The sequence below is a fragment of the Embiotoca jacksoni genome, unplaced genomic scaffold (assembly GCF_022577435.1).
Source record: "Embiotoca jacksoni isolate LCO1_2020_lvr unplaced genomic scaffold, fEmbJac1.0.p SCAF_9, whole genome shotgun sequence".
NCBI lineage: Eukaryota > Metazoa > Chordata > Actinopteri > Embiotocidae > Embiotoca > Embiotoca jacksoni.
In genome coordinates this window covers 12042184-12054419 of record NW_027185447.1, presented here as the reverse complement: position 1 = coordinate 12054419, position 12236 = coordinate 12042184, and the positions used below count along the sequence as shown (strand labels likewise).

The window sequence follows — 12236 nt, the reverse complement described above, 5'->3', positions numbered from 1 at the left end:
TCTCTCATCTTCTTCTTTCATTCCTCAGGTTTCTCAGGAGACCACCTCCTTCTCTCTTTGTTCATCGCTTTAACATAGACACACTCCATTTCTCTGCCTCTCTGACACACACTCTGACGTGAGAGGGTGTGTTGGGGGGTGAATGTTGACGCAGCTGCGTTGGAGTGAAATGGAGGAGAGGTGCAGGATGCTCTGATACATGCGTGCACACACACACACACACACACACACATGTTAAACACACACACATTTACTTATTGTAACACTTAGGTACAACTCGTGTGTCAGCCTCTGGTAGAAAACATATATAACCTTGTTGGCCCAGTCATGTAAGGTCATCTCTTTGATAAACACAATGAAAGCAAGGAGGTGTTACGTCACCCCTTCTTTGCTTTCACAGCCCTTGGGATCTTGCATGAGTCTTCAAGAGTCAGGCTCGTATGTGCGTGTGCGCGTGCGTGTGTGTGTGTGTGTGTGTGTGTGTGTGTGTGTGTGTGTGTGTGTGTGTGTGTGTGTGTGTGTGTGTGTGTGTGTGTGACACTAACCATTGCTCATAAAGCTAGACCACCGGGCTTGCAAGTGTAAACTGTGCTCTCAGAAGCCCTTCGCAGTTGGGAGTTTTGACACTGGCTGTTTGTTTGTCAAGTCAGCCAAGCTGACAGAGGGGCTGGATTGATCTGTCCTCAGGCGTGATCTGTATCCAGCTTCAGGGGTGACATGGAAAAAACACTGCAAGGCAATACTCTGGTTCAAAAATGTGGGTATTTGAGTAGCCTGTCATAATTAGCAGACGAGACAAATTCAGTACACCACGAGTTTGGTACCATGTCAAGGATAACATTTGACATCAGGCCATGGGACATGGACTCCAACTGTCACTTGGAGCACGGAGGTGGGTTCTCACAGTGTGATGAGCTCACAAAGTTAACTGTTTCCTCTCGCCTTTTCACAGCACCTACTAACATTGAATATTTTCTTATGAAAGTGTAATAATGGCAAGTTAGTTTCCTTTGTTTGGGAATTTCCTGTTACGATTGAACCACTCTCGGGAGGTCTGACTGCAGAGAGAGAGGTTCAAGGTGTTACTCAAGGACACGCAGGGCGGATGCTTTCGATCAGTTATGAGGGGAAAATGGCTGACTCCATAATGACATTCTGGAAGAGAACTAATTAGGCTATTAATCTTTTCTGTTTCAGTATCACATTAGTCTTCCTGACCTAATCTTGGTAATTATTAGCGTTTCATTCTTCTTGATCAGAAGGACCTTGTATTGTTTGGATGTTATGTTCTCAGAGTGGCTTTAAACACATGTATGCTGCGGAGAGTGATGCATATTGACAGCTGGTGGTAATGTGCCATAAGAAAGAATGGGGCCAAAAAATAGGAGAAGAAAGAGGCTGTAAGCCAGAGTATATAATGCAGGTATCAAAAACATTTGTAAAGGTTTTGTAAATGTTTAAAGAGGAATAGGATATTCATTCAATATGTTTGTGTAATCCACGCTGTGTTTTCTCACAGTGAAAACCGGGCACCTTTATTTGTCATAACCTCATTACATGTTGATTACAAACTTATCCAGTCTTCAGATTGTATTGAAAACATCGCAGTTGCAAGTGAATGACTGAACAAATGAACTAACAAATGAGTAGATATAGTAAATACAACATTTGAAAAGTGCATATTAGACCCTTAAAATGTCAGACAGACTAATTCATTACTTATTTTAAATAATAGTAAAATAATTCAGAATTTAAGCAACACTACATTTTATGTGTAACATTTCATGCTTGGGATGGGATCCGCAAAAATGCTTTGATGATCCCTTCATGTGAAAAAATAAGTCCACCCCATGGAAACTATTGAGTTTTTCATCATATTTGAACAAGAAAACACTTGATCCTTATTTAAACCTCTGACATCTGGGGTCTGCTGTACTTTTTTCTATTGAAGTGTGTGGTGTCATCATGCCAAGATCTAAATAACTCTCTAAGGCCTTCAAAAAACAGGTTGTGGATGCCTATGAGTCTGGCAAGGGATTTAAAATGATCTCCAAATTATTTCAAATAAATCATTCCACTGTAAGGAAAATCTGCTACAAGTGATTGACACAGAATCTTCAGGAAATGATTTAAACTGTTGTCAAAGTTCATGCATTCACAATCACAAAGAGATTACATAAATGTGACCTGCATGGGAGCAGTGCCAGGAAAAAACCTTTGCTGTCCAAGAAAACCATTAAACTACAGTTTGCCGATGAACGTGTAGGCAGAGACCTTTTGAAATTATGTGCTCTGGACAGACCAGTCAAAGACAGAGTTGTTGACCACAGTAACAGAAGACATGTTCAGTCTCTTCAGAAGAACTACTTTGAACTGTACAGCATGGTGGTGGAAATGTTATGGTTCGGGGTTCCTTCACTGCCTCAGGCACTTGGCTAGCAGTCATTGATTCAACTATAAATTGTGCATCATATCAAAGAGCACTTGAACATAACGTGAGACCATCTGTTCAAAAGTTAGAGCTGAACCTTTCAACAGAATTGTGATCCTCAGCACACAATCAAATCCACCAAGGAATGGCTCAAGAAGAAGAAATGGAGAGGTACTGAAAGGCATAGTTTAAAAAAAAAAATACACCCAGATATAAATGACATGTTGTGTGTGGATGTAAAGGGAAGCACATGCAAGACAACCCCTCAAACTAATTAAAGAAATTTCGCATAGAAGAGTTGTCAAAAATGTAAGCAATCAGATGTCAGAAACTGGTGGACAATTATGTAAAACACCTAGAAGAAGTTATTTCTGCTGAAGAGGCCAGTGCTAGCTTCTGATGCCCAGGATGTACTTACTTTTTCCACAAAGAATGTTTATTCATTAGTGGGTTTTTTTTTGTTTTTTTCAAATAAATGATTACAAAGACTGATTTCAATGAAGATCAAATGATTGCTTGTGCAAATATATATATATATATATATAAAAAAAAACTATTCCCATGCGATGTACTTATTTTATCACATGCTTAAAGTTTGTCCCATTTTTCTTACACAGTCTGCTCAGGCTCCAGGCAGTAATTTTCAAATGAATACAACAAGTGTAGTACATTACTGCTTGATTAAAGTCAGAGGTAAATATAAGTGATAACAAAGTTGCCATGGAGATGACACAGAAAGCAGTAACAGAAAACCAGTTGACGTAATCAAGACTGGGTGATATCACGTACGACACAGGAAGCGTGTGGGGCCCCATGAACAATACACACACACACCTTAATCCTATTCATTGGCTGTGTTCTAATGTTCTGCTGAGAAAAATAGTTTTTGGAACATTGTGGAGCGATCATTAAAGCGCAGCAACACGCAGACACACACGCGGCTTCTGGGGATGCGCCCACAGATGGAGACAGCTCTCCATTATCTGGTCCTGATTAAAGAAGCCATAAACAAACGTTGTGTGAAGTCCATAACAGCGGCCTCACTCAGACAGAATAAACACACAGCGATGGAGAGAGAAAATGTTTAAAAATAAAGACACACACTGGTGAGTCATGGGGAAAGGTTGAATGCAGCTCAGCTTGGCTGTGCTCTCCAATAAGCTCATTGGGAAGCTAAAGAGAGAGAGAGAGAGAGAGACATTTCTGCTGTGCAGGCCAAGGCCTCCGCTGACAACTTGACGTATCGTTGGAAGGCACTGCGCTATGGCTTGTTTTTAAAATCAAATAACAGCTGTGGCTTTTTTAAACCATGATAATTATGATTGATGACTACCACATGTGCATTGTGTCGGCTGGCGCTGTGACGTGCAGATATTTTCAGCGCAAATAAACGGCCGCAAAAGAAATGAGAAAGAGGGTGCTTAAAGATTTTGCAGGCTCTGCAGTGTATGGGAGGTTCACAATTAGAACTGGGGTTTCTGTGTCCCTATTTTATGACCATCTCTAGTGTGTGTGCATCTCTGTGTGTGTGTGTGTGTGTGTGTGTGTGTGTGTGTGTGTGTGTGTGTGTGTGTGTGTGTGTGCGTGTGCGTGCTGTGTCAGAGAGAGGGCGTGCATGTATTGTGTAAGTATCTGTGTGTGCAGTACAATATTTTTTTCCATTTATAGGTGGCTGCGGTGTGTGTGGTAAGATGTCTGTCGCTCATTTTCACACCCCTATTGTTTCCCAGTGAGCCTGCAGATGTGGTGGGTACAGTGCCTGGTTGTGCTTTCACCACATCATACATGGATGCTGTCGTGGCATGGAAACGGATTGCAGTGCGGGTCTGTTTGTGTGTGTGTGTGTGTGTGTGTGTGTGTGTGTGTGTGTGTGTGTGTGTGTGTGTGTGTGTGTGTGTGTGTGTGTGTGTGTGTGTGTGTGTGCGTGCGTGCGCGTGCGTGCGTGTGTGTGAGTGTTTGTGTGAGAGGGACAGAATGGAAGTTTGTGTGGTTTCTTTTCTTTATTTTTCATGTGAGTATTCAGCAGGGAACCGCTCGGCCCTATCTCAGCCATCATGGCGTCAAGTAAGCAGCCTGATATTGCTCGCAGGACAACACATCTCTCAACTGACAGAGGCACACAGGCCTTCGCCTCCCCTTAGATCTCCTTCTGCTGCTGAATGACGAACTAAAGACTCCTCAGCAGCATTTGGAGCGGGGAAAGCCGACACAGAGACCCGATGCTCATCAACAAACACACTCACAAATGTCTGTCTTAACAGTTCCTTTTCCCACCCCTTTTCTCTAAATCTGCAGAAAGACTGACAGAGCCCCCAGGGACCTTTCTGTTTCCCTGGAGAGGAATTAGATTTCCATGTGCGTGCATGTAATTTAGTGTGTTTAAGTACAGTAGTGTGTGTGAAATTGAGGCCAGCATTGCAGCAATTTGAGGCAAATTTATTTAATTTTTTTTCCATTCCTATTGCCTCCGTCGTACCATGATTTGCAGATACACAATGTGCTCTGATAGATCGTTTAGTCTTTCCTCTCCAAAGTGTGTATGTGTACATGCTTGTCTGCATGCGGATGTAAGCGAGGAAGGTTTGGCATGGGAAGAAAGGTACAGCACTGGATATTGGACTGCTTTATGCCATGATTGATAGAGTAACCATGGCAAGGAGCTTGTCTTAAGGGAGGAACGGAAGCATGAAGAAGCAGAGGTACATTTCCATTCATCAGCCTTGGCCCTTTCAGTCCCTTTCTCTTATGCCACTCTATTGCTCACACTCGCTCTTTTTCTCCCCGTCTCTGTTTCAGATTCCAATTGGAGCATGGGGTTACACAGTCCTGGAGTTACAATAATGCGATTTATCATATTTCCTCTTCGCCGTCAACACAACTACTGAAGTATGTTATCGGCTGTGTGATCAAAGGCAGTGTGTGTGTGGGTGTGAATGTGCCCCCAGCTCCATTGTAGCCAGTTTCAAACTGGAAGCATTTCTGACAAGAGCTGGTGATTTAGCGCAGCAAAACAACTGGCCACATCATATGAAAAACACCCCTGTTTATGTTGAGAGATATATACACCCACACCCACGCTACATCCACAGGCGCTCACACACACTCCTGGCTCCGGGTGTTTTTTTTTTTCGTGGGGTTGATGATGGACCACCCTGGTGAGTGAATATACCCTCAGACCAGGACAGATACGATCAGCAGTCGGGTGTCTGTTTCTGGCGTCAATGCTGAAATGTGTCAATCGGACACATCAGAGATTATTTTTGATACATTTCATGACATTGTCCCAATGTAAAACAGAAACATGCATGGAAAGGCTTCTGGTATGTTTCTCAAGAATACAACTTCTTGCAGATACCCTGCAGAAAAATGCAAAAGCATGTAAACAAGCAGGCTTACATCGTTGGCCTTGAGAAGGATGTTTTTCATGAGTCTCTCATATGTACACACACAGAGAATCAATTCAAATGAGCCATACCCTGAGGTCTTCCCTCACTTCCTCCTTTCCGCTCTCTCTCTTTCTTCTTGCCTCGCTGCCAGTCCCTTTCTCTCTCGCTCAGGTGGAGGCTCTTACCAAACAAACAGTCAATAATGGCAGTAAGCTCTGCTCCTTTGAAGGTGGCTTATCTGTGAGGAACATTAGAGTAATAGATCTTTAGTGGAAACCAACAACCAGAGCCTTGCCCGGAGGGCAGGAGTTCTGCATTAGAGGTGCTTGAGCCACACCTTGGCTGTCTTTTACACTAACTATGACAGTAATGTCTTCGGTTGGATTCAGCCAGTCTGATCCTCTCCGCTTAGCTCTTTGAAACAGTTAAGGCACGATGAAAGAGGATCTTTTATTCCACACAATGCAACTGGTAGTCAGTGCTTGGGCACCGCCTTAAAGAGGGTCTAAATGGTTGTGTTCATCAGTGTGTGTGTGTGTGTGTGTGTGTGTGTGTGTGTGTGTGTGTGTGTGTGTGTAAGAGAAATAGAGTAGAGTATGTGTGGGTATATTGTATGCAAGGGTGAGGTCTAAGTGTGTTTGCTTTTTTCTATCTGAATAGACTGACTGCTTTGGCATTCAGTTTCTCTACACATGAGATTGAGCGAGCACACACACACACACACACACACACACACACACACTTACAAACACACACAAAGAGTCAGGAAGGAGGGTACAATGCTGTCCTCCCCTCCTCCTTCCTCTAAAGATGTGTGTTTTTTTTTCCTCCCTCTCTCCCAGACTTCCTGGGAAGGGTACACTGCCCTTTGTGTCCGAAGGCACTCTCTCTTTATCTTTCCCTCTCTTATTCTCTCTTTCTCTCATTCACAGGGCACAAAGAGGGAGAGAGAGGGCGAGGAGAAGTCTTTCACCTGGACAAGGAGGGCCACGGGGAGGACGGCTACAAAAGTGCAGAGGGACAGAGAGGGAGGGATGAGGAGAAAAGAGGAGATAATGAAACAAAAAACAAAAAAACAAAAAAAGGGAGATGCTTCCATGTTTTGTGGCCTTTCAGGCTCGCTGCGGTTTTAGGGGAGAATGACCGGCGGATGTCTGGGTGGAGAGAGCGGCTGTTTAGTCTGAGGCCATGTCATGGGAAACATACTCATGCCCTCTGGGACTTATTCATACCCGGGTATACTGCACACGCAAGCGCGCACACACGTGCACATACATACATACTCCATGTCCGCTCCTTGTCCTCCCACACACACACACACACCCTGTCATGAGACAGAGGGGAGGGGGGTGAAAGGTCAAGCACTTCAGTAATGGAACAGGAAGTGTTGGAACAGTCGGTGCTACACAACATACAACTGCCTCCAACATGTGGACAGGACTGACAGGCAGCTGTTGTGGGTAGGCCATAGCTTTGGAAGGCTGAAAGGCATTCATAGCCCTGCCCATAGTCCACTAATCTGTTGTTTTGGTGTGTATATTTTGTCTGGTTTTCGTATGTGTTTGTTGCATAACATGTGCTGGACAGCAGTTTTTGTTTCTTTCTAAATCAAGGTAGTTTTTGCTTTAAAAAAAAGGACAAACACGTGCCAATGAAATCTGTTAAAGATGTGCAGAAAAGGGTTACAAATCTCGCCACTTTTGCACACATCCTGAAAAGGTATCTCTGACGGAGGTGTTTCCTGCATGCTGATTCGAGGCCGATTCTCAGCAGTGGATACAACAGTAAATGAAACCCGATGAGTATTAGTGTCAGGCTCTATTATGACTTCATTTGGTTGAATGGCAGAAACAGGAGGACACTGGATCTAGTTAGAGGGACTGCTCAAATCCACTGCTGGCTCACTCCTCCTTTGCTGTTGCACTCACAGATCTATGATCAGCTCCTCTGCTCCATATATTTAACAGTACCCATGGATAACATCTAGAACTGAACTTAGATCAGCACTCGATGAAATCTTACCCTGTACCAATGAAGACATGTGGCTGCTGTTGGTTTAAAGAGATTTAGTTTGGCCTCTTGCCATGCATGTAAAAACTCCAGATTTCCTCCTTTGCTCCTTCTCAGACATGTAATAGAGACTTGAGTAAGTCTGGCTGCAGTTGCAGAGGCTCTGCAGTGGCACAATTCCCCCCCAGCTTCCCTTTACAGCAGATGGAAAAGTCACCTGTGAAGTCCAGTCTTAGGAAGAACAATGTCACTGTCTTGGCAATGATTATGCCATCCTGGTGAGCTGTTTGTGCATTCAGATCAATTATCCTCTAAAATTAGGACTCCTGAAAAAGATTTAATCCATCTTTTTCTCCCTATCATTCTCCTCTCCACCTTCTATTTTCCACATCCCCTCTTTCTTTTCTCAGACATCCCTGTGCAGTATCCCCAGTTAGCTTTGCTAATGTGTTCACATTTGTGTGACATTTAATTGCGTCCGTGATAGTTTCTTAGTTCCCTTTAGCTAACTGGCATCCCCAGTGGTCCATTCTACTCACCTGATCCCAGCTAGCATTGTGGGAACAGCACTGCTCTGTGGGATGCTTTATAGATACATTAACCATCATGAAGTGAGTGTGCGCTCAAGTACGGATGTGTGCATATACATGCTTGTGCAACATGTTTCCCTCCGTGTAGTGGGCACTTGAGGGAGTATGTGCATGTGCGCCTGTGCACTGTTGCAAAAGGCATTAAGTATCATTAGCTCTTACTAGTCATCACCTGCACACTGCCAGGCCCACATGAGCCGCTTTGCTCAGCAGGCCTGGCCAGCGATCACACAGATAGGCAGACAGAGACAGACAGACCCATGTTTAGGTATAGGGCGAACTTAGAAAGTTCTGTCTTACATACACTGCTGTCAACACTCATGTAAACATTCTCCTTTAAGTCTCATCCTTGGGCTCGGCACTTCTGTTTTCTGTTAGAAAACAACCGTAAATGTTTTTGTTTTTTTAATTTAGAATTGGTGAAAGCCAGATTTAAGAAATACAACTTGCTGCACAGTGCAATTAAGCATTTCATAATTTTTTTCTAATAAAGAGGGACTCTAGTGCATGGTCAGTATTGTTTTTTCACCTCTACTACCACAGCTGGTTTCTGAGCTGTTTCAATCACATAAGTACTTAATTTAACTTTTCATAACTGTCGTGCTTTACAGAAGTAGTTTGTGGTGGCCTCATTTAAATTTTAATATTTACTGTAAGCTGTTTTAAACAGCAGTGTCTTGCTGAAAGGAACCAAATAACTTTTGGTATGAGAAAACATAAAAATCCTCAAATGACCAGTTGTAAAATCACAAGTCATGGATGCACATGTACATGGTTCAGACATATAGATCCACATTTGCACGCACGTGTACTGGGACAGTTAGGGACATTCGTTGTGGTCCGTCCCAGGACAGGACAATGCTTTCTCTGTGGTGGAATAGAAAGGGCTAGTGCACATACACACACACACACAAACAAACATTCCCATAGATTCCCAGGGTTGGAAAGGGGCTGAATAGGAATCTGGGCCATGCAGCCATTCTGAATTATCTCAGTCAGAAGCAGCCCTTCACCCCACAACCACACATCACAGGGAGCACATTCCCAGCCCCCGTGTCACACTTGCGTCACACCGCCATCACACGAAACATACAGATTCACATATTCAGTCAGCGAACATCGGTCTGACACCCAACAAATAGCAAACACTGTTGTTCTTAGTCCACAAACGCTCCTAACATGCAGGTTCATGTGCATATACACACTCCAAACACATTCTCCACTTCACTTCCCTGATCTTTACCTCCTCCACCCTAGTTCCCTTCAAGATCTCGTGTTGTGATTGCTTTCTACTTTTTTCTAAAGGACAGGATATGAAGCGGTAGAGCACACTATGGGCTCTGTGTCTTCTCTGTCTGCTGCTCCTCAGGGAATTATCATTGTTTCCATTGTTGTTCCGTACCTGCCTACCTGCCGTCTGTCCCTGAGCGACATTTAAAAGCCTCCCAGGTTGCTCTCAGGAAACTACAAACCAGTGCACTATCCAATGCTAACTGCCTATCCCCTTCTCTCCAACACCCTTCTGGCATAGATGTCACTTTTATAGCAAAGCGGAAGTGGCTTTTTCTGCTGGTGTTCACTGCGGGACCTCCAGGGAATCCAGGACAGAGCTGAGGAATTGACACTTTGAAGCAAACGGTTAAAGTTTGGAAGCAGGAAGGAGGGAATATGGGAGTGAATGAAGACAGGAAGCACGAAGAAAGGAATGGAGAAAAAAAAAAAAAAATTCTTCTTTATGCACCAGAACATGATGGTATTTGCCACTGATTTTTTTTCCTCTGTATAATCAGAGGAGCGTAACTCTCTGATCATAGCTGACAGTTGTTTGGCTCACAGCCAAAGCACCTCCTTCCCTAACTGACATTTGCACACCTTGAAAACATTTACACCATTTGACTTGGGTGCACACCCTTCTCTTTTGCTCATTCCGCTGCCCTGAGCTGTATGCATTCATTTAGATTTTCTGGGAAGTACATTGCACATCAGTGATCATACATTTACACTTCAGCACCTGCTCTGAAGACACAACCTCAATCACTTAATATATAGATCCCTGTTCAGGCTGAAGGAGGCCAGAGGAAGCAGGTGAGGAAAGGAGAATGTCCGTGTGTGTGTGTGTGTGTGTGTGTGTGTGTGTGTGTGTGTGTGTGTGTGTGTGTGTGTGTGTGTGTGTGTGTGTGTGTGTGTGTGCCTGTGCGCATGTGTGTGTTTGGGCGGGTGGGTGGAGTGCGGGGGGGTAAATAGAGAGAGCAAGGGAGGGGAGTGTAGTTGAGGCTGGGGGCTACCATAGACGTCTGGAGCCAGGACACTGATGCTGGAGCTGATAGCTGCTGTTTTGAGGACCCTCCACTGTCAGTAAACACACACTCAAGCACACACACACACACACACACACACACACACACACACACACACACACGCACACAAGGAATCGTTCCATCAACATAATGGCTAAATGACACGCACACCACTGTTACTGTCACGGCCACCACACAGAGGCAGGATGTTGTCCCCTGCATGTGCACGCACAAATGTGTGTGCGCATATTTGTGTGTGCCGCTGCTTAACCGAAACTCGATCTTTTTTTCCAATTTTCCAATACACTTTTCTTTTCTTATCAAAATCCTCACCTTCAGCCTTGTCGCGTTTTTTTCCCCTCAATATTCCATCTCCATTATTCTTACACTCTTGCTTCACCTCCACTGTCTAGAAAGAAAAAAAATCCCCTTTGTAATCTGGGTGGTCTTCACACACACACAAACAAACACATACACACATACACACACACACACACACACACACACACACACACACACACACACACACACACACACACACACACACACACACACACACACACACGTACACGTGCTCACACACTCCTTGGTTCTCCTCTGTCTGGTAATGCGCTAGCTGTGGTTTCCTGGCCTCAGCCAAATCGCTGTTAGAAGTTCACCGCACTCACCGCCACCACAGAGCATCACCTAAATGCTGCCCAACTCCAGTCGCAGACCCTCATGCGCTCTTTTCCTCTTACACACACCACTCAGGCAAGTGTGAGATGTGTAAACACGAGCACCTGACAACCTTAGAAACTGACAGTGTCTGTACAGGATGTCACACCAGCCAGATAATGAGGATATTACTTATTGTCAACATGATTCAATATTAGCTTTGAATAGGGATAAGTTTATCAAAGGGACAGCTGACTAATTCATGTGCTGCCAGCTAACAATCGTGACAGACAAGCTATTTACTGTATCACCATGAAGTCATCTCTTATGACAAGTTACCTGGCTTGCAGCTACACATAAAACAGCACCATTCCCCGCACTACTGTACTGTTCAGAGTGTTCTCAAACGCAACACACATTCACGCACACTGACGCAGACGCACACCCTCGGGCACTATCCTTCCTTCCTAATCTGATATCAAAGAGAAGGTCCTTCAAAGCATCTCGCATGACAGCTCATTTCATGCGTTGCCCACGGAAACGATAATTGTCATAAATCTCGACCCACTCTGCTCTGTTGCTCGGAGCACCTTTGCCTCCCAGTTGTTAAATTCCTTTGCAGAGTCCACCTGCGTTCGCCTCAGTGTTATGATACAATTGTGATTATGATAGAATTATGTTTATACCTTTATGCAGTGGCGTCGTCCAAGTGTGCAAATAAACACCAGAAAAAAAGAGTGAATCATGCATCACCTGGATTGCCCTCTCGGTCACTATCGCATTTACATTTCAGCTCACTTTGAAGAGCTCTCCGATGACACGGGTGAATGATGTCATATACTTTCACAGCATTGTGTGGATGTGG

General features: G+C 44.2%; 1 protein-coding gene across 1 annotated transcript in view; it reads right to left on the bottom strand.

Moving 5' to 3' along the window:
- LOC138193492 (leucine-rich repeat-containing G-protein coupled receptor 6) overlaps window positions 1-12236 on the bottom strand; it is a 38112-nt gene that overhangs the window by 22748 nt on the left and 3128 nt on the right. The window lies entirely within an intron of this gene.